Source organism: Mus caroli, unplaced genomic scaffold (assembly GCF_978045245.1).
Source record: "Mus caroli unplaced genomic scaffold, Mus_caroli_1 scaffold_5, whole genome shotgun sequence".
Lineage (NCBI taxonomy): Eukaryota > Metazoa > Chordata > Mammalia > Rodentia > Muridae > Mus > Mus caroli.
In genome coordinates, this window is record NW_028227260.1 from 60,055,284 (window position 1) to 60,074,679 (window position 19,396).

A 19,396-nucleotide genomic window follows, 5' to 3' on the forward strand; every position below is an offset into this window, starting at 1 on the left:
ATGTGTGCTAAGGGCTGGCCCCTTGGAATTGGATAATCTAATCGGGGGCTTGTCCTCAGAGAAAACTGATTCTTCCTCTTTTAGCAACCATTGATTACTTGAAACAGTTCATCTGGGGTTGAGGTCCTACGAAATTCCCCTTGACTACATTCATGTGTCAACTCATGTTATTATGCAGATATTATTTAGGCAATCATATCATTGAGACTTCATGGGTGATAGTTTCCTTGTTATGTCCAGAAGAAACTGTCTTCCTGCAGGCATCCTAACCATTGAACTTTTATGGTCTTTATATCCTCTCCTTTGAGGCATTCCCTGAACATGAAGTATAGGGGTTGTATTGAAGATTGAACCAACCGGGATTGGGAAATCCATGATCACTTATTCTTTGCACTTTGGTTGTAGACCTCTTTAACATCTTCATCTGTTGGAAAAAGAACTCTCATGAGGGTGAAAACTACACCTATCTACTGGTACAAGAATGAGTTTTAGAATACAGTTTGAGAGTGCACTGAGTTAGAGAAATTGCAGTAGTAGGTTCTCTTTTCAGGTCTCTGACCTTTCCCAGGTAGGAATTCCCTAATGAATGGGACTTGAGTCCAACTAGACAGCTATTGCCTATCCCCAAGATACCAGAAAAAACAAAAACAAAAACAAAAACAAAAACAAAAACAAAGCATTGTTATTTGGCAATAGCTGGCTGTGACAAAAAGAAAATCAGCTTTCTTAAACCTTTATAATAGTTGTATCCTTGGGAATAATGAGGCCTTTTAGGCCTGTCTTGGATGCAGAGGTTAAAGAGATGATAAGACCAAATGGCCAAGTTTCAGTAACTCCAACATTTAGAAAGCAAGAGGTTTGAGTGGAATAAGGTAAAGTTTCTCTCCCATTCTTTTTTAGTGAAGCTCCAATGAATAAATAATTGTTGAATACAGGCATATCCCTTCCAGTAAGTCAACAATATTTAATGAGTCTCTGCTATATGTGATAGTTTCTGATGGATAAACAAGGAGTAATATAGGCTGAAACTTAAATCAATAGAGTCCCTGTTTATTCAACAACCACCTATTCAGAATAAAATGTACTTTGTGACACTGAACTTAATTTGGGTTTGGAATTTGAACTTCATTATTAGCTGTTGTGTTTCTAAAGTAGTTTTACCTCAGAATTGATCTCTAAGGGTACAAGAAATAAAGCAATGCTTATTTACAAATCCTATAATTAGTGGTAAAAATTGCATTAAAAATATAAATTTGTCCCGGTCCCTAGGGTGTGGAGTCTGTGGACACCCCCACGGTCCCTAGAGGACTCTCCACAGGATCTTAGGATCACTGGTGAGTGGAATACAACATCTGTTCCAATCCAATCACACAGAACCTGAGACAGCAGAAGGGAAGCAGAAAACCAGCTTGACCAGGGGCACAAGTCCCTTCCGGTTGGCACCAGCACTGGGTCACCTTGGGTGCAGAATTGGTGGAAACCCCCATAGTTCCCAGAGGACTCTCCACAAGATCTTAGGATCACTGACCAGATAGCTTTATCGTCCTCAAAGGAGACACCACTTCCAGGCACTGTAACACTGTAACATGCCCAGGATCTTAGGCCAACAGGATCCCAGAATAATAGGAGATGGGTCACACCAGTATTTCAGTCTCAGAGGAAGCTTGACTGCCAAAAACTCTGACACACCCAGAATCTCAGGTTCACAGGAGCCGACAATCAAAGGATTACAGAGAAAGCTGGACTCTGAGAAGTCCTGAATCAACTGGGATTATAGGAAAGACAGGCTCAAATAAAATATATTGAGGGCAGCAAGCACTTGAGATAATCAAATGGCAGGAGGCAAGCATAAGAACAGAGGCAACAGAAACCATGGTTACTTGGCATCGTCAGAACCAAACTCTGCCACCTTAGCAAGTCCTGGATACACCATCACACCAAAAAAACAACACATGGATCTAAAGTCACTTCTCATGATGATGATGGAGGACTTTAAGAGGGAAATACAGGAAAACACAGGTAAACAGCTAGAATCCTTTAAAGAGGAAACACAAAAATCTCTTAGAGAGTTACAGGAAAACACTACCAAACAGGTGATGAAATTGAACAAAACCATCCAGAATCTAAAAATGGAAGTAGAAACAATAAAGAGAACTGAAAGGGAGACAACTCTGGAGATAGAAACCATAGGAAAGACATCAGGAAGGATATATGTGAGCATCAGCAACATAATACAAGAGATGGAAGAGAGAATCTCAGATGCAGAAGATTCCATAGAGAACATCAGCACAACAATCAAAGAAAATGTAAAATGCAAAAAGATCCGAATTCAAAACATCCAGGAAATCCAGGACACAATGAGAAGATAAAACCTACAGATAATAGGAGTAGATGAGAATGAAGATTTTCAATTTAAAGGGCCAGCAAATATCTTCAACAAAATTATAGAAGAAAACTCCCCATACCAAAAGAAAGAGATGCCCATGAAGATAGAAGAAGCCTACAGAACTCCAAATAGACTGGATCAGAAAAGAAATTCCTCCCGACACATAATAATCAGAACAACAAATGCACTAAATAAATACAGAATATTAAAAGCAGTAAGGGAAAAAGGTCAACTAACATATAAGGGCAGACCTATTAGAATTACTCTAGACTTCTCACCAGAGACTATGAAAGCCAGAAGATCCTGGACAGATGTTATACAGACACTAAAAACCCACAAATGCCAGTCCAGGCTACTATACCCAGCCAAACTCTCAATTACCATAGATGGAGAAACCAAAGTATTCCACTGCAAAACCAAATTCACACATTATCTTTCCACGAATCCAGCCCTTCAAAGGATAATACTTTGAAAACACCAATACAAGGACAGAAACTATGCCCTAGAAAAAGCAAGAAAGGAATCCTTCAACAAACCTAAAAGAAGATAGCCACAAGAACAGAATCCTAACTCTAACAACAAAAATGACAGGAACCAAGAATTACTTTTCCTTAATATCTCTTAAAATCAATGGACTCAATTCCCCAATAAAAAGACATAGACTAACAGATTGGCTACACAAACAGGACCCAACATTTTGCTACTTACAGGAAACCCATCTCAGGGAAAAAGACAGACACTACCTCAGAGAGAAAGGCAGAAAAACAATTTTCCAAGCAAATGGTCTGAAGAAAAAAGCTGGAGTAGCCATTCTAATATCGAATAAAATCGAATTCCAAACCAAAGTCATCAAAAAAGACAAGGAGGGGCACTTCATACTCATCAAAGTTAAAATCTTCCAAGAGGAACACTCAATTCTGAATATCTATGCTCCAAATGCAAGGGCAGACACATTCATTAAAGAAACTTTATTAAAGCTCAAAGCACACATTGCACCTCACACAATAATAGTGGGAGACTTCAACACACCACTTTCACCAATGGAGAGATCATGGAAACAGAAACTAAACAGGGACACAGTGAAACTAACAGAAGTTATGAAACAAATGGATCTAAACAGATATCTACAGAACATTTTATCCTAAAACAAAAGGATATACCTTCTTCTCAGCACCTCATGGTACCTTCTCCAAAATTGACCACATAATTGGTCACAAAATAAGCCTCAACAGATACAAAAATATTGAAATTGTCCCATGCATGCAAGCAGATCCCCATGGAATAAATCTGATCTTCAATAACAACATAAGTAATACAAAGACAACATTCATGGGGTGACACTCTTCTCAACGATACCTTGGTCAAGGAAGGAAAAAAGAAAGAAATTAACGACATTTTAGAGTTTAATGAAAACGAAGCCACAGTATACCGAAACTTATGGAACACAATGAAAGCATTCCTGAGAGGAAAATTCATAGCTCAGAGTGCCTCCAAAAGGAAACTAGAGAGAGCATACACTAGCAGCTGACAACACATCTAAAAGCTCTAGATCAAAAGGAAGCAAATTCACCCAAGAGGAGTAGAATGCAGGAAATAAATAAACTTAGGGCTGAAATCAACAAAGTGGAAACAATAAGAACTATTCAAAGAATCAAGGAAATCAGGAGCTGGTTCTTTGAGAATATCCACAAGATAGATAAACCCTTAGCCAGACTCACTTAGAGGGCACAGGGAAAGCATCCTAAATAACAAAATAAGAAATGAAAAGGGAGACATAACAACAGTTCCTCAAGAAATACAAAACACCCTCAGATCCTTCTACAAAAAGCTATACTCAACAAAACTGGAAAACCTGGATGAAATGGACAAATTTCTAGACAAATACCAGGTACCAAAGTTAATCAGGATCAGATTAATGACCTAAACTCTCCTATATCCCCTAAAAATATAGAAGCTGTCATTGATAGTCTCCCAACCTAAAAGAGACCAGGACAAGATGGGTTTAGTGCAGATTTATATCAGACCTTCAAAGGAGACCTAATTCCAGTTCTTCTCAAAATATTCCAAAAAAAAAAAAAGAAGAAAAAATAGAAACAGAAGGTTCTATACCCAATTCATTCTATGAAGTCACTATTTCCTGATACTTAAACCACAAAAAGACCCAACAAAGATAGAGAACTTCAGACCATATTCCCTTGTGAATATAGATGCAAAAATACTCAATAAAATTCTCGCAAACCGAATCCAAGAACACATCAAAATGATCATCCATCATGACCAAGTATGCTTGATCTCAGGAATGCAGGGTTGGTTTAATATACGCAAATCCATCAATGTAATCCACTATATAAACAAACTCAAAGGCAAAAACCACGTGATCATCTCATTAGATTTGGAGAAAGCATTTGACAAAATGCAAAACTCATTTATGATAAAAGTCTTGGAAAGATCAGGAATTCAAGGCCCATACCTAAACAATAAAAGCAATCTACAGCAAACCAGTATTCAACAACAAAGTGAATGGAGAGAAGCTGGAAGCAATCCCACTAAAATCAGGGACTAGACAAGGCTGCCCACCTTCTCCCTATCTATTCAATATAGTACTTGAAGTCCTAGCCAGAACAATTGGACAACAAAAGGAGGTCAAGGGGATACAAATTGGAAAGGAAGAAATCAAAATATCACTATTTGCAGATGATCTGACAGTAAATATAAGTGACCCTAAAAATTCCACAAGAGAACTCCTAAACCTCAATAAACAGCTGCAGTGCAGTAACTGGATATAAAATTAACTCAAACAAATCAGTGGCCTTTCTCTACACAAAGGATAATCAGGTTGAGAAACAAATTAGGGAAACGCCTTTCACAATAGTCACAAATAATATAAAATACCTTGTTGTGACTCTAACTAAGGAATTAAAAGATCTCTATGATAAGAACTTCAAGTCTCTGAAGAAAGAAATTAAAGAAGATCTCAGAAGATGGAAAGATCTCCCATGCTCATGGATCAGCAGGATTAATATAGTAAAAATGCCCATCTTGCCTTAAGCAATCTACAGATTCAATGCAATCCCCATCAAAATTCCAACTCAATTCTTCACTGAGTTTGAAAGGGCAATTGCAAATTCATCTGGCATAACAAAAACCACAGGATAGTAAAAACTCTTCTCAATGATAAAAAATCTCTGGTGGAATCATCTTGCCTGACCTAAAGTTGTTCTACAGAGCAATTGTTATAAAAACTCCATGGTACTGGTATAGTGACAGACAAGTAGACCAATGGAATAGAATTGAAGATCCAGAAATGAACCCACACACCTATGGTCACTTGATCTTTGACAAGGGAGCTAAAACCATCCAGTGGAAAAATGACAGCCTTTTCAACAAATGGTGCTGGCACAATTGGCAGTTATCATGTAGAAGAATATGAATTGATCCATTCTGATCTCCTTGTAGTAACGTCAAGTCAAAGTGGATCAAGGAACTCCACATAAAACCAGAGACACTGAAACTTATAGAGGAGAAAGTGGGGAAAAGCCTCGAAGATATGGGCACAGGGGGAAAACTCCTGAATAGAACAGCAATGGCTTGTGCTTGTAAGATCGAGAATTTACAAATGGGACCTCATAAAATTGCAAAACTTATGTAAGGCAAAAGACACTGTCAATAAGACAAAAAGGCCACTTACAGATTGGGAAAGAATCTTTACCAATCCTAAATCAGATAGGGGAATAGTATACAATATATATAAAGAACTCAAAAAGGTGGACTCCAGAAAATCTAATAATCCCATTAAAAATTGGGGTGCAGTGTTAAACAAAGAATTCTCACCTGAGGAATACAGAATGACTGAAGAGCACCTGAAAAAATGTTCAGCATCCTTAATCATCAGGGAAATGCAAATCAAAACAACCCTGATATTCCACCTCACACCAGTCATAATGGCTAAGATAAAAAATTCAGGTGACAGCAGATGCTGGCGAGGATGTGGAGAAAGAGGAGCACTCCTCCATTGCTGGTGGGATTGTAAGGTGGTACAACCACTCTGAAAATCAGTCTGGCAGTTCTTCAGAAAATTAGAAGAAGTAGTACTACCGGATGATCCCGTAATACCTCTCCTGGGCACATATTCAGAAGACATTCCAACTAGTAATAAGAACATATGCTCCACCATGTTCATAGCAGCCTTCTTTATAATAGCCAGAAGCTGGAAAGAGCCCAGATGTTCCTCAACAGAAGAATGGATACAGAAAATGTGATACATTTACACAATGGAGTACTACACAGCTATTAAAAACAATGAATTTATGAAATTCCTAGCAAATGGATGGATCTGGAGGGTATAATCCTGAGTGAGGTAACCCAGTCACAAAAGAACTCACATGATATGCACTCACTGATAAGTGGATTTGAGCCCATACCTTAGAATACCCAAGATACACCTTGCAAATCACATGAAACTCAAGAAGATTGAAGACCAAAGTGTGTACAATTTGCCCCTTCTTAGAATTGGGAACAAAACACCCGTGGAAGGAGTTACAGAGACAAAGTTTGGAGCTGAGACAAAAGGATGGGCCATCCAGACCCATCCATCCCTGCCCTGCCCAGGGATCCATCCCATAATCATCCACCAAACCGAGACACTATTGCATATGCCAGCAAGTTTTTGCTGAAAGGATCCTGATATAGCTGTCTCTTGTGAGGCTAAGTCAGTGCCTGGCAAACACTGAAGTGGATGCTCACAGTCAGCTATTGGATAGAACACAGGGCCCCCAATGGAGGAGGTAGAGAATGTATCCAAGGATCTGAAGGGGTCTGCAACCCTATAGGTGGAACATCAATATGAACTAACCAGTAACCCCAGAGTTTGTGTCTCTAGCTGCATATGTATTAGAAGATGGCCTAGTCGGCCATCATTGAGAAGAGAAGCCCCTTGGTCTTGCAAACTTTACATGCCCCAGTTCAGTGGAAACACCAGGGCCAAGAAGTGTGAGTGGGTTGGTAGGGGAGGGGGTGAGTGTATAGGGGACTTTCGGGATATCATTTGAAATATAAATGAAGTAAATATCTAATAAAAAATTGGAGGAAAAAATCTAAATTTGTGCTTATCATTTCTTCTTCATATTTCTGTTCATAGTAGCTTGTGCTCTGTTTATTCAGTGAAGTAATTTGATGAAGGCTTCATAGGATCCTGATCCAAGGTTGGCAACCTTCTAAAAGCTGTTGTCAGAGAATGAGATGAGGAAATATTGTTTTATTGGAAACAATTAGGCCTCTATTCAGGGAAACACACAAGGGCTTCTCCAATTACTTTTTTAAAAAATGAAAAGAGAAAGTTCTCAAATGCAAGAAGGAAAACAAATGGTGAGAATGAAGATTCAGTGGAGGGAAATGAAGTGAATTGGGAATAATTGAATTAGTATGTGTTGTGACAGTAAGGAATCTGGCAGATTAGCTAGATCCATTTCTTTAATTTTATAGAAACAGAAAATGATCATAAAGAGGGAAAATTCTAGCCTGAACACCTTCATTAAGTTAATGGAAAACTAGAAATCTAATAGCTCATACCTCATGATAGAATAATCTTTTCACTAAGTTCAACAATTTTGTAACTTTAGATTTTAAATAATTGAATCCCAGGTACAACAAAGAAAATGTTTTTAGCTGGCAAATAGTTTAATGTAACGTAGGTAAGCAATGAGCTTTGTGCTATGGGCAGTTGTGGGAAATGTATAGCTACACATGAGCCAGACTACAGACCTCTGAATTATAGTTAAGAAATTGGATTTCCTGTTTTGTAGACAGCAGCTCTTTGGGGGCAGGTGATAGTCTTTGAAGCCTCTGAAAATAATCTGCAATTTGTAATAGTCATTGATTTCCATACTTACTTTGCACAGATTTTTATAATTTAATTTACATAATATTTACATATTTTCTACCTTTTTTGAACATATGACTAGTAAGAAATTTCTATGATATTTAAGTCAATTCATGTTAATGAACTGGGGAGAGGTTGAGAAGTTCTTTACTTCCCAGAATAATAGAAGCCTACTAGACAGTTTTCTGTTTGTCAATACAATACTGGCTAGAAGTTATAGTCAATATTTATCATCCACAAGGACACTTGAAATATTTATTGTCATAAATGCCAAGTTGACAGAAATTCACCTTGGCCATATGAAAATCAAACAGCTGTCTACTTAACTTGCCAGTTGGAAATTACCATTTTTTCTATTCCCATCATTACTAGATCATTCTTCACTTGCCAAAGTATAATTACTTGAAATTTTTTTTTTACTTTGCATCATTACCTATAATTTAACCATTTTAGGAATCTGAGGGAATATGGTAAGTCTTAGAAACATAAATCATACAACTAAATACTAGTATTTACACTTCATTCACACCTAAGGATAAGATGATTTATTCAGATTGATTTCTTTTCCATAATTTCCTGAGACTAGCAAACTGAATGAATTAATAGGATTTCATTGAAGAGAGGATGGAGTGACCTATTCTACTATGAAAAATCAAGATGAAGATGTTCAAAGTAGATAATTTCATGAAGTACTGTTCAGTGACAGATGGGGTTATCAATGCCAAAAGTTCTGCTGAGATTGTGCACCCTTGGTCCTCCCTCTATTCTGTGAAATTAGTATATTTTAAGATTTACTACATTGTTTATGTTTATCTGGTTATTTATATTTCCAACTAAACTGAAGTTCCTTCACTACAGAACTTATGTTACATTTGTTTCTTCATTGTCACCACCTAGAATGGGTGTTGGCATAAAAGAGGCAGGCAGTCAATATTTGTCAGGTTAATGAATGAATGGAAAAGGAAGCTGGAAGAGAGCCAAACATTTTAATTACTTAAACTTCTCCAAGGGAACTTCTAGTCAGGCATTTGTTTCTTGAATCCCTATTTAAGGCTTGACAGCTCTATTTTGTATAGTCTTCTGTGTTTGTGAAATTTGGGGTTCCTATCAAAACAGCAATATACATTAATAAGAAATACTACACTAATCAGAAATATCATGTCTTCTGCTATCCACTCTGGAAAATACTCCTACTTTCCTGGGGGGAGGGGGGCAGTTAGAGTAAAAATATATCTGGATGAGTGGTTAGTGGCTTAAATATTTAACTGTTTTTTATTCATTCATTACTGCTCTAACAATATTGGACTGAAGTGATTTTGCAATTTAGAGTCTTCTTGAAAGAAATCTATTGAAAATATTAACATTAATCAATCTCTGAGTAGCTCCAGAATTCCCCTGTTCCTAACATGTAGCTACCCTCATTGAGGGATATAAAATGACATTATATGAAGGAATAAGCTAGGATGTATTTCGTTGCAAATTAACCTTTGAGATTTCAATGGCTCAAAATAAAACGGCAAAATTCGTGTGTATTTCAGATTGTATGGCCATCCTTTTCAGTAACAGTCTTCTACCATATTCAAAGACCTAGGCTAACAGAGGCTGTACGATACTATGAAAACATTCTCTAACCACAACAGAAGAAATTTTGATAGAAACAGAAAATGGTTCTTAAGGACTTTGGCTTAGAGTTTACATTCACTGATTATTATTGGTTATAACTAGCATCATAGTCTCACATGATTTCATGTGGGTTTGAAAGGAAACAAAAAGATAGTTCATGATCACTAAATATGTACATGGTAAACACCTCAACTCTACATACAAGAGAGTTTCCGAGATGAGAAATAATAATTGTATCTTTACCACAAAGCAGGGAAGTGTAAAACATGTGCATGGTATTTTTTTAAGTTTCCTTAAATCTAGGGAAACCTTTATAGTAATTAGAAACACTTTTCAGAACCTCTGTGTTCAAAATAATTAGAACCATACAAGTAACCGTACTGAGAATAAGGGCAGCAAATGCTGGTTAAGGTTGTTGCCCCACAGGTTAAAGCTTGCATAGGAAATGATCAAAGGTCACCAATGGTTTATTTGGTGAGGAAAATGAAGTTGGACGCTGCCTACAGAATAATGGACAACTCTTCTGGATAATGAGTCTTAAGAGTCAAAGTCCTTAGAGTAAATCTCTAGAATTTATGACTAGGGTGAATCATGCCCTATTCCAACAAAGTACTGGAGCAGAAAGGAAATTTAGAAGAATTTCTTCTAGCCAGTAAAAACGTCAGAATGCACTCTAAGTTTCCATACTAAGAAGGTAAGTCTTGAAGTATAAAAAAAAAAGGTATCCAAATAAATTATTATATTTTATATTTGTTTTTCTGAAAAAATGCATATGAATGTGTGCATTCATTTGTTAATTCAACAAATATCTTTCATAATATTGCCTTTCAGGATCTTATCACTAAGAATATAATAAAAATGTGTGTAGTAAAAAAGTGGAATTCATAAATTGACACAGAGAAATGGAGGAACTTGAAGATTTATTTATTTTATTGTGTGTGTGTTCTCCCTGAATCCATGACTGTGCACCAGGCATATACAGAAGTCAGAAAAAAGTTAAATCTCATGGAATTGGAGTTACAGATAGCTGTGAAGCATTGGGTAGGTGTTAGAAATTGAATCTGGGGTCTCTGGAAGAGCATCCAGTGGTTGTAACCACTGAACCATATCTCTAGTTCACATTAGAAGAGTTTAGACAAATAATCTTCATAAAGTAAAATCTCAGTTCCCGGATCCCTCCTAGACTAGTAGTATGCATAGGTGAGAGTGTGAACTACATAAGCTAACAGTTTCCGGACAGGCCACAGAGCTTCTGAGGCAGACCCTGTTTCCAGCTCCAGACATCTGGACACCTTCCCTGCCAGGGGAGAGGTGTCTGCCCCACCTGGGTGGGCTTTGCCAGTGCACCTGGGGGAGCCATCTTGGTTCCCAGATCCCACTGAGACTAGTCTGCACAGGTGAGAGTGTGGACTACAGAAGCTAACATCTTCTGGGACAGGCCCTGTTTCAGGCCTTCATCTTCTGCCAGGAGGCAGGTCTGAATGCAAGATATCTGTGCACCTTCCCTGCAAGAGAAGAGCTGGCCTGAAGAGAGAATGCTTTAACCACTGAAACTCAGGAGAGAGCTTGTCTCCCAGGTCTGCTGATAGAGGCTAACAGAATCACCCGAGGAACAAGCTCTAACCAGAGACAACTATAACAACTAACTCCAGAGATTACCAGATGGTGAAAGACAAATGTAAGAGTCTTACTAACAGAAACCAAGACCACTCACCATCATCAGAACCCACACTCCCACATTAGCTAGTCCTGGGCACCCCAACACACGCAAAAAGCTAGACCCGGATTTAAAAGCATATCTCATGATGATGGTAGAGGACATCAAGAAGGACTTTAATAAGTCACTTAAAGAAATACAGGAGAACACTGCTAAAGAGATGCAAGTCCTTTAAGAAAAACTGGAAAACACATCAAAACAGGTGATGGAAATGAAGAAAACCATACTAGACCTAAAAAGGGAAGGAGACACAATAAAGAAAGCCCAAAGTGAGGCAATGATGGAGATAGAAACCCTAGGAAAGGAATCCTTAACTGTAGATGCGAGCATCAGCAACAGAATACAAGAGATGGAAGAGAGAATGTCAGGTGCAGAAGATTCCATAGAGAATATTGGCACAACAATCAAAGAAAATGCAAAATGCAAAATGCAAAAAGATCCTAACTCAAAACATCCAGGAAATCCAGGACAAAATGAGAAGACCAAACCTATGCATAATAGGAATATATGAGAATAAAGATTATCAACTCAAAAGGCCAGCAAATATCTTCAACAAAATTATAGAACAAAACTTCCCAAACCTAAAGAAAGAAAAGCCCATGAACATACAAGAAGCCTACAGAACTCCAAATAGACTGGACCAGAAAAGAAATCTCTCCTGACACATAATAATCAGAACAATAAATGCATTAAATAAAGATAGAATATTAAAAGCAGTAAGGGAAAAAGTTCAAGTAGCATATAAAGGCAGGTCTATCAGAATTACACCAGATTTTTCACCAGAGACTATGAGAATGAAAAGATGCTGGACAGATGTTATACAGACACTAAGAGAACACAAATGCCAGCCCAGGCTACTATACCCCGCCAAACTTTAAATTACCATAGATGGAGAAACCAAAGTACTACACGACAAAACCAAATACACACATTATCTTTCCACAAATCCAGCCCTTCAAAGGATAATAACAGAAACAAAACAAAACAAAACAAATACAAGGACAGAAACCTCGTCCTAGAAAAAGCAAGAAAGTAATCCTTCAACAATCCTAAAAAAGACAGGCACAAGAACAGAATGCCAACTCTAACAACAAAAATAATAGAAAGCAACAATTACTTTTCCTTAACATCTCTTAAAACCAATGGACTCAATTCCCCAATAAAAAGACATAGACTAACAGACTATCTACACAAACAGGATCCAATATTTTGCTGCTTACAGGAAACACATCTCAGGGAAAAAGACAGAAAATACCTCAGAATGAAAGGCTGGAAAACAATTTTCCAAGCAAATGCTCTGAAGAAACAAGCTGGAGTAGCCATTCTAATATCGAATAAATTCAACTTCTAACCCAAAGTTATCAAAAAAGACAAGGAGGGGCACTTCATACTCATCAAAGTTAAAATCTTCCAAGAGGAACTATCAATTATGAATATCTATGCCCCAAATGCAAGGGCAGCCACATTAATTAAAGAAACTTTAGTAAAGCTCAAAGCACACATTGTACCTCACACAACAATAGTGGGAGTCTTCAGTGCACCACTTTCATCAATGGACAGATCATGGAAACAGAAACTAAACAGGGACACATTGAAACTAACAGAAGTTATGAAAGAAATGGATTTAACAGATATCTACAGAACATTTGATCCTAAAAAGAAAAGGATATATCTACTTCTCAGCACCTCATGGTATGTTACTAAAATTGACCATATATTTGGTCACAAAACAGGCCTCAACTGATACAAAAATCCTAAAATAGTCCCATGCATCCTATCAGATCACCATGGATTAAGGCTGATCTTCAATAACAAAATAAATAATGGAAAGCTAACAATCACCTGGAAACTGAACAACACTCTTTTCAACGATACCTTGGGCAAGGAAGGAATAAAGAAAGAAATTAAAGACATTTTAGAGCTTAATGAAAATGAAGCCACAACATACCCAAACTCATGGGACACAATGGAAGCATTTCTAAGAGGAAAACACATAGCTCTGAGTGCCTCCAAAAAGAAATCAGATAGAGCACACATTAGCAGATTGACAACACACCTAAAAGCTCTAGAACAAAAGCAAGCAAATTCACCAAAGAGGAGTAGAAGGCAGCAAATAATCAAACTCACGGGCAAAATCAACCAAGTCGAAACAGGAAGAACTATTCAAAAATAAACCAAAGGAGGAATTGGTTCTTTGAAAAAATCAACAAGATAGATAAACCCTTAGCCAGACTCACTAGACGGAACAGGGACAGCATCCTAATTAACAAAATCAGAAATGAAAAGGGAGACATAAAAACAGATAATGAAGAAATACAAAACACCATCAGATCCTTCTACAAATGGCTATACTCAACAAAACTGGAAAACCTGGATGAAATGAACAATTTTCTAGACAGATACCAGGTAACAAATTAAATCAGGATCAAATTAATGATCGAAACAGTCCTACATCCCCTAAAGAAATAGAAGCAGTCATTAATAGCCTCCCAATCAAAAATAAGCCAAGGACCAGATGGAGTTAGTGCAAAGTTCTATCAGACCTTCAAAGAAGATCTAATTCTAGTTCTTCACAAACTATTCCACAAAATAGAAGCAGAAGGTACTATACCCAATTCATTCTATGAAGCCACAATTACTCTGATACCTAAACCACAAAAGACCCAACAAATATAGAGAACTTCAGACCAATTTCCCTTATGAATATCGATGCAAAAATCCTCAGTAAATTTCTCACTAACGGAATCCAAGAACACATCAAAACAATCATCCATCCTGACCAAGTAGGTTTCCTTCCAGGTGTACAGGGATGGTTTACTATATGGAAATCCATCAACGTAATCCATTATATAAACAAACCCAAAGGCAAAAACCACATGATCATCTTGTTAAATGCGGAGAAAGCATTTGACAAACTCCAACATCCATTCATGATAAAAGTCTTGGAAAGATCAGGAATTCAAAGCCCATACTTAAACATGATAAAAGCAATCTACAGCAAACAAGTAGCCAACATCAAAGTAAATGGTGACAAGCTGGAAACAATCCCACTAAAATCAGGGACTAGACAGGGCTGCCCACTTTCTCCCTACTTATTCAACAGGGTACTTGAAGTCCTAGCCAGAGCAATTTGACAACAAAAGGAGATAAAGGTGATACAAATTGGAAAGGAAGAAGTCAAAATATCACTTTTTACAGATGATATGATAGTATATATGTGACTCTAAAAATTCAAGAGAACTCCTAAACCTGATAAACAGCATCAATGAAGTAGCTGGATATAAAGTTAACCCAAAAAAGTCAATGGCCTTTCTTTACACAAAGGATAAACAGGCTGAGAAAGAAATCTGTGAAACAACAACCTTCTCAATAGTCACAAATAATATAACATACCTTGGCATGACTCTAACTAAGGAAGTGAAAGATCTGTATGATAAAAACTTCAAGTTTCTGAAGAAAGAAATTAGAGAAGATCTCAGAAGATGGAAAGATCTCCCATGCTCATGGATTGGAAGGATCAATATAGTAAAAATGGCTATCTTGCCAAAAGCAATCTAGATTCAATGTAATCCCCATCAAAATTCCAATTCAATTCTTAAATGAATTAAAAAGAGAAATCTGCAAATTCATCTCAAATAAAAAAAACCTAGGATACCAAAAACTCTTCTCAAAGATAAAAGAACCTCTGGTGGATCACCATGCCTGACCTAAAGCTGTACTACAGAGCAATTGTGATAAAAACTGCATGGTACTTATCGATAGACAGACAATTAGACCAATGGAATAGAATTTAAGACTCAGAAATGAACCCACACACCTATTGTCACTTAATCTTTAACAAGGGAGCTAAAATCATCCAGTGGAAAAAGGACAGAATTTTCAACAAATGGTGCTGGCACAACTAGAGGTTATCATGTAGAAGAATGAAAATTGATCCATTCCTATCGCCTTCTACTAAGGTCAAATCGAAGTGGATCAAGGAACTCCACATAAAACCAGAGACAGTGAAACGTATCGAGGAGAAAGTGGGGGAAATCTCAAAGATATGGGCACAGGGGAAAAATTCCTGAATAGAACAGCAATGGCTTGTGCTGTAAGATTGAGAATCAACAAATGGGACCTAATAAAATTGAAAAGCTTCTGTAAGGCAAAAGACACCGTCAATAAGACAAAAAGGCCACCAACAGATTGGGAAAGGATCTTTACAATCCTAAATCAGACAGGGGACTAATATCCAATATATATAAAGAACTCAAGAAGGTGGACTCCAGAAAACCAACAACCCAATTAAAAAATGGGGCTCAGAGCTAAACAAAGAATTCTCACCTGAGGAATACCAAATGGCTGAGAAGCACCTGAAAAAATGTTCAGCATCCTTAATCATCAGGGAAATGCAAATCAAAACAACCCTGAGATTCCACCTCACATCAGTCAGTATGGCTAAGATAAAAAATTCAGGTGACAGCAGATCCTTGAGAGGATATGGATAAAGAGGAACACTCCTCCATTGTTGGTGGGATTGCTAGCTTGTACAACCACTCTGGAAATCAGTCTGGCAGTTCCTCAGAAAATTGGACATAGTACTACTGGAGGATCCTGCAATACCTCTCTGGGCATATATCCAGAAGATGTTCCAACTGTTAAGAAGGACACATGCTCCACTATGTTCATAGCAGCCTTATTTATAATAGCCAGAAGCTGGAAAGAACCCAGATGCCCCTCAACAGAGGAATGGATACAGAAAATGTGGTACATTTACACAATGAAGTACTACTCAGCTATTAAAAAGAATGAATTTATGAAATTCCTAGGCAAATGAATGGACCTGGAGGGCATCATCCTGAGTGAGGTAACCCAATCACAAAAGAATTCACATGATATGTACTAAGTGATAAGTGGCTATTATCCCAGAAATTTATAATACCCAAGATATAAGATACAATTTGCAAAACACATGAAACTCAAGAAGAACGAAGACCAAAGTGTGCACACTTTGTCCCTTGTTATAATTGGAAACAAAATTCCCATGGAAGGAGTTACAGAGGCAAAGTTTCGAGCTGAGATGGAAGGATGGACCATCCAGACATTGCCCTGCCCAAGGATCCATCCCATAATCATCCACCAAACTGAGACACAATCTGCTTCCAAACACTAACACCATTGCATACACTAGCAAGATTTTGCTGAAAGGACCCTGATATAGCTGTCTTTTGTGAGGCTATGCTGGGGCCTAGTCAACACAGAAGTGGATGGATCACAGGGCCCCCAATGGAGGAGCTAGAGAGCATACCCATGGAGCTAAAGGGATCTGCAACCCTATAGGTGGAACAACAATATGAACTAACCAGTACCCCGGAGCTCTTGACTCTAGCTGCATATGTATCAGAAGATGGCCTAGTTGACCATCTTTGGAAAGAGAGGCCCATTGGTCTTGCAAACTGTATATGCCTCAGTACAGGGGAATGCCAGGGTCAAGTAGTGGGAGTAGGTGAGTAGGGGATTGGGGGGGAGAGGTCATGGGGGGACTTTTGTGATAGCATTGGAAATGTAAAGGAAGAAAATACCTAATTAAAAAAATTAACGTAAAAGGTCAAGAAAGAATTTGGGAAAGAGATAGTATTTCATTTCTTAAAGTTAAAATGTAATGTTTAGAAATTGATAAGAATAATAAAGACAGAAGAATACATAAAATTATGTATCATCATGAAATAAAAAATACAGGTATAGAACTTGGTTTCTTGTGGTTTACTGAAATACTCATGTAAGAATATATGAGGGCCTGAAAAAGTGTATATAAAATCAAACAACATTTTAAAAATTATATTTTTATTACTTTTTAAAGTTCTCTCTCTGTCTCTGTTTCTCTGTCTCTGTCTCTCTTTGTGTGTGTGTGTGTGTGTGTGAGAGAGAGAGAGAGAGAGAGAGAGAGAGAGAGAGAGAGACAGAGAGAGAGAGAGACAGAGAGAGAGAGAGACAGAGAGACAGAGAGACAGAGAGACAGAGACAGAGACAGAGACATAGAGCGAAAGAGAGAGAATGTGTGTGTAGGGGTGTGTGTCTGTTTTTCCTGTGTGTGTGTAACACTAATAATTACAGAATTGTGTGTGTGTGTGTGTTTGTGTGTGTGTGTGTGTGCAGGTGTCTATGGAAACTAAAGGTTTTGGATTCTTCTGTAGTTAGAATTACACATTGTTGTGTGCCACATCTGTCATGAGTGTTGGGAAGAAATCTCAGGTCTTCTGCAAGAGCAGAGCACTGTATTAATCACTGAGCCATTTACCAACATAAATAAATTGGTTTTATCTGACCAACGAGTGAGGAACATATTGTATTACCTTGCTTTTGTGAAATATTTTTTCTTTTAAAAATATTTTTCACTTAATGTCTGATGTAATGGGTTTCATTAAAGCATTTTGACATGCATATGTCACTGTGCTTTGTTCTTTAGCCTACCTCTCCTTTGCCCTACCACCTCTATCACACACATCTAAATCTAAATCTAGACTGCATAAGAAAAAAAGCATGCCATTTTGAATATGGCTTTAAAAATGCTCTCTAGCTTTATTCATTTCTTGAATGTGTCATAATTTCATTTTTCTTTATGGAAGGATAAAATTTCATTTTGTACACATTTCACATTTTTGTTATCCATTAATTTGTTGACAGGACTCTAGACTGGTTCCATTTATTAGTTATTTTGAATTTTGCAGCAAGAAATGCAGTTGTACATATACCTCTGTAGATTGCCGACCTATAGTACTTTAGATGTATGTTCAGGAGTGGTATAATTGGATCGTATGACAATTGTATTTTTAATTTTTGATGAACATGTACATTTACTTCCATAATGGCTACACTGAGTCCAAAAAGGGTATCAGATTTGGAAGCTCTAATTGCAGGCTGATGTGAGACACCTGATGTGGGTACTAAGAACCAAACCTGGATTCTCTGGAAGAGCAGCATGTGGTCTCAAGAGCTGAGTCATCTCTTTACCCCCTAGATTAGTAAAATTTGATTTCTAAAATGTGTAAGATGAAGGGAAAAGTATAACCTTTGAGAGAAAGTCACAAGTCATGCATAAGGGATCATTCATTAGTCTCAACATGGTTACCAGTAACATCCTTATAAAGCAGGAGGGATTGGGATGATTTATTCTAAGGTCTGTAAGAAAAGAGATTGGCAACCTATAGTACTATAGTCAGTAAAACTATCCTTCAAGAATAAAAGACAAATGAGTGGAAATGTGAGTAAAAACTGGGGAAGCTGATTAAAATGAGACTGGGATTAGAAAACATGCTTAAGTATGTCTTATATTTGGAAGCAAAAGAAACTACTATCATGAAAGCACATGAAATTATAAAGGCTACTAGAACAGATGTATCAGAGAGAAATAGAAAATAACCAACATTTTTTATTGATGCAAATAATATTCTATTTTTTTGAAATTTGAGGCTATTTAAATACCTTCATTATATATTTAGAATTATAGTAGTTAAATCTTATTAAGCTAATAAGTTGAATAATAAGAGAATGAAAGAACACACTCATGAAAGCACAAGTAAGCATATTAGCAAAGAACTGAACACAGTTCAGCAATTCATCAAAATCCTAGCTGAATAAGAAAGAAAACAAAGAACACATTGTTGAAAACAGCCAGACCAAAAACCCTAAACAAAATAACAAGTATTAGTGCATTGATGTTTTCCAATAATAATCCATGTGTACATGTTTTTTATTACCCAATTCAAAAATATGTGATTAAAATACCTGTTTTTGTTTATATGTTTACTTG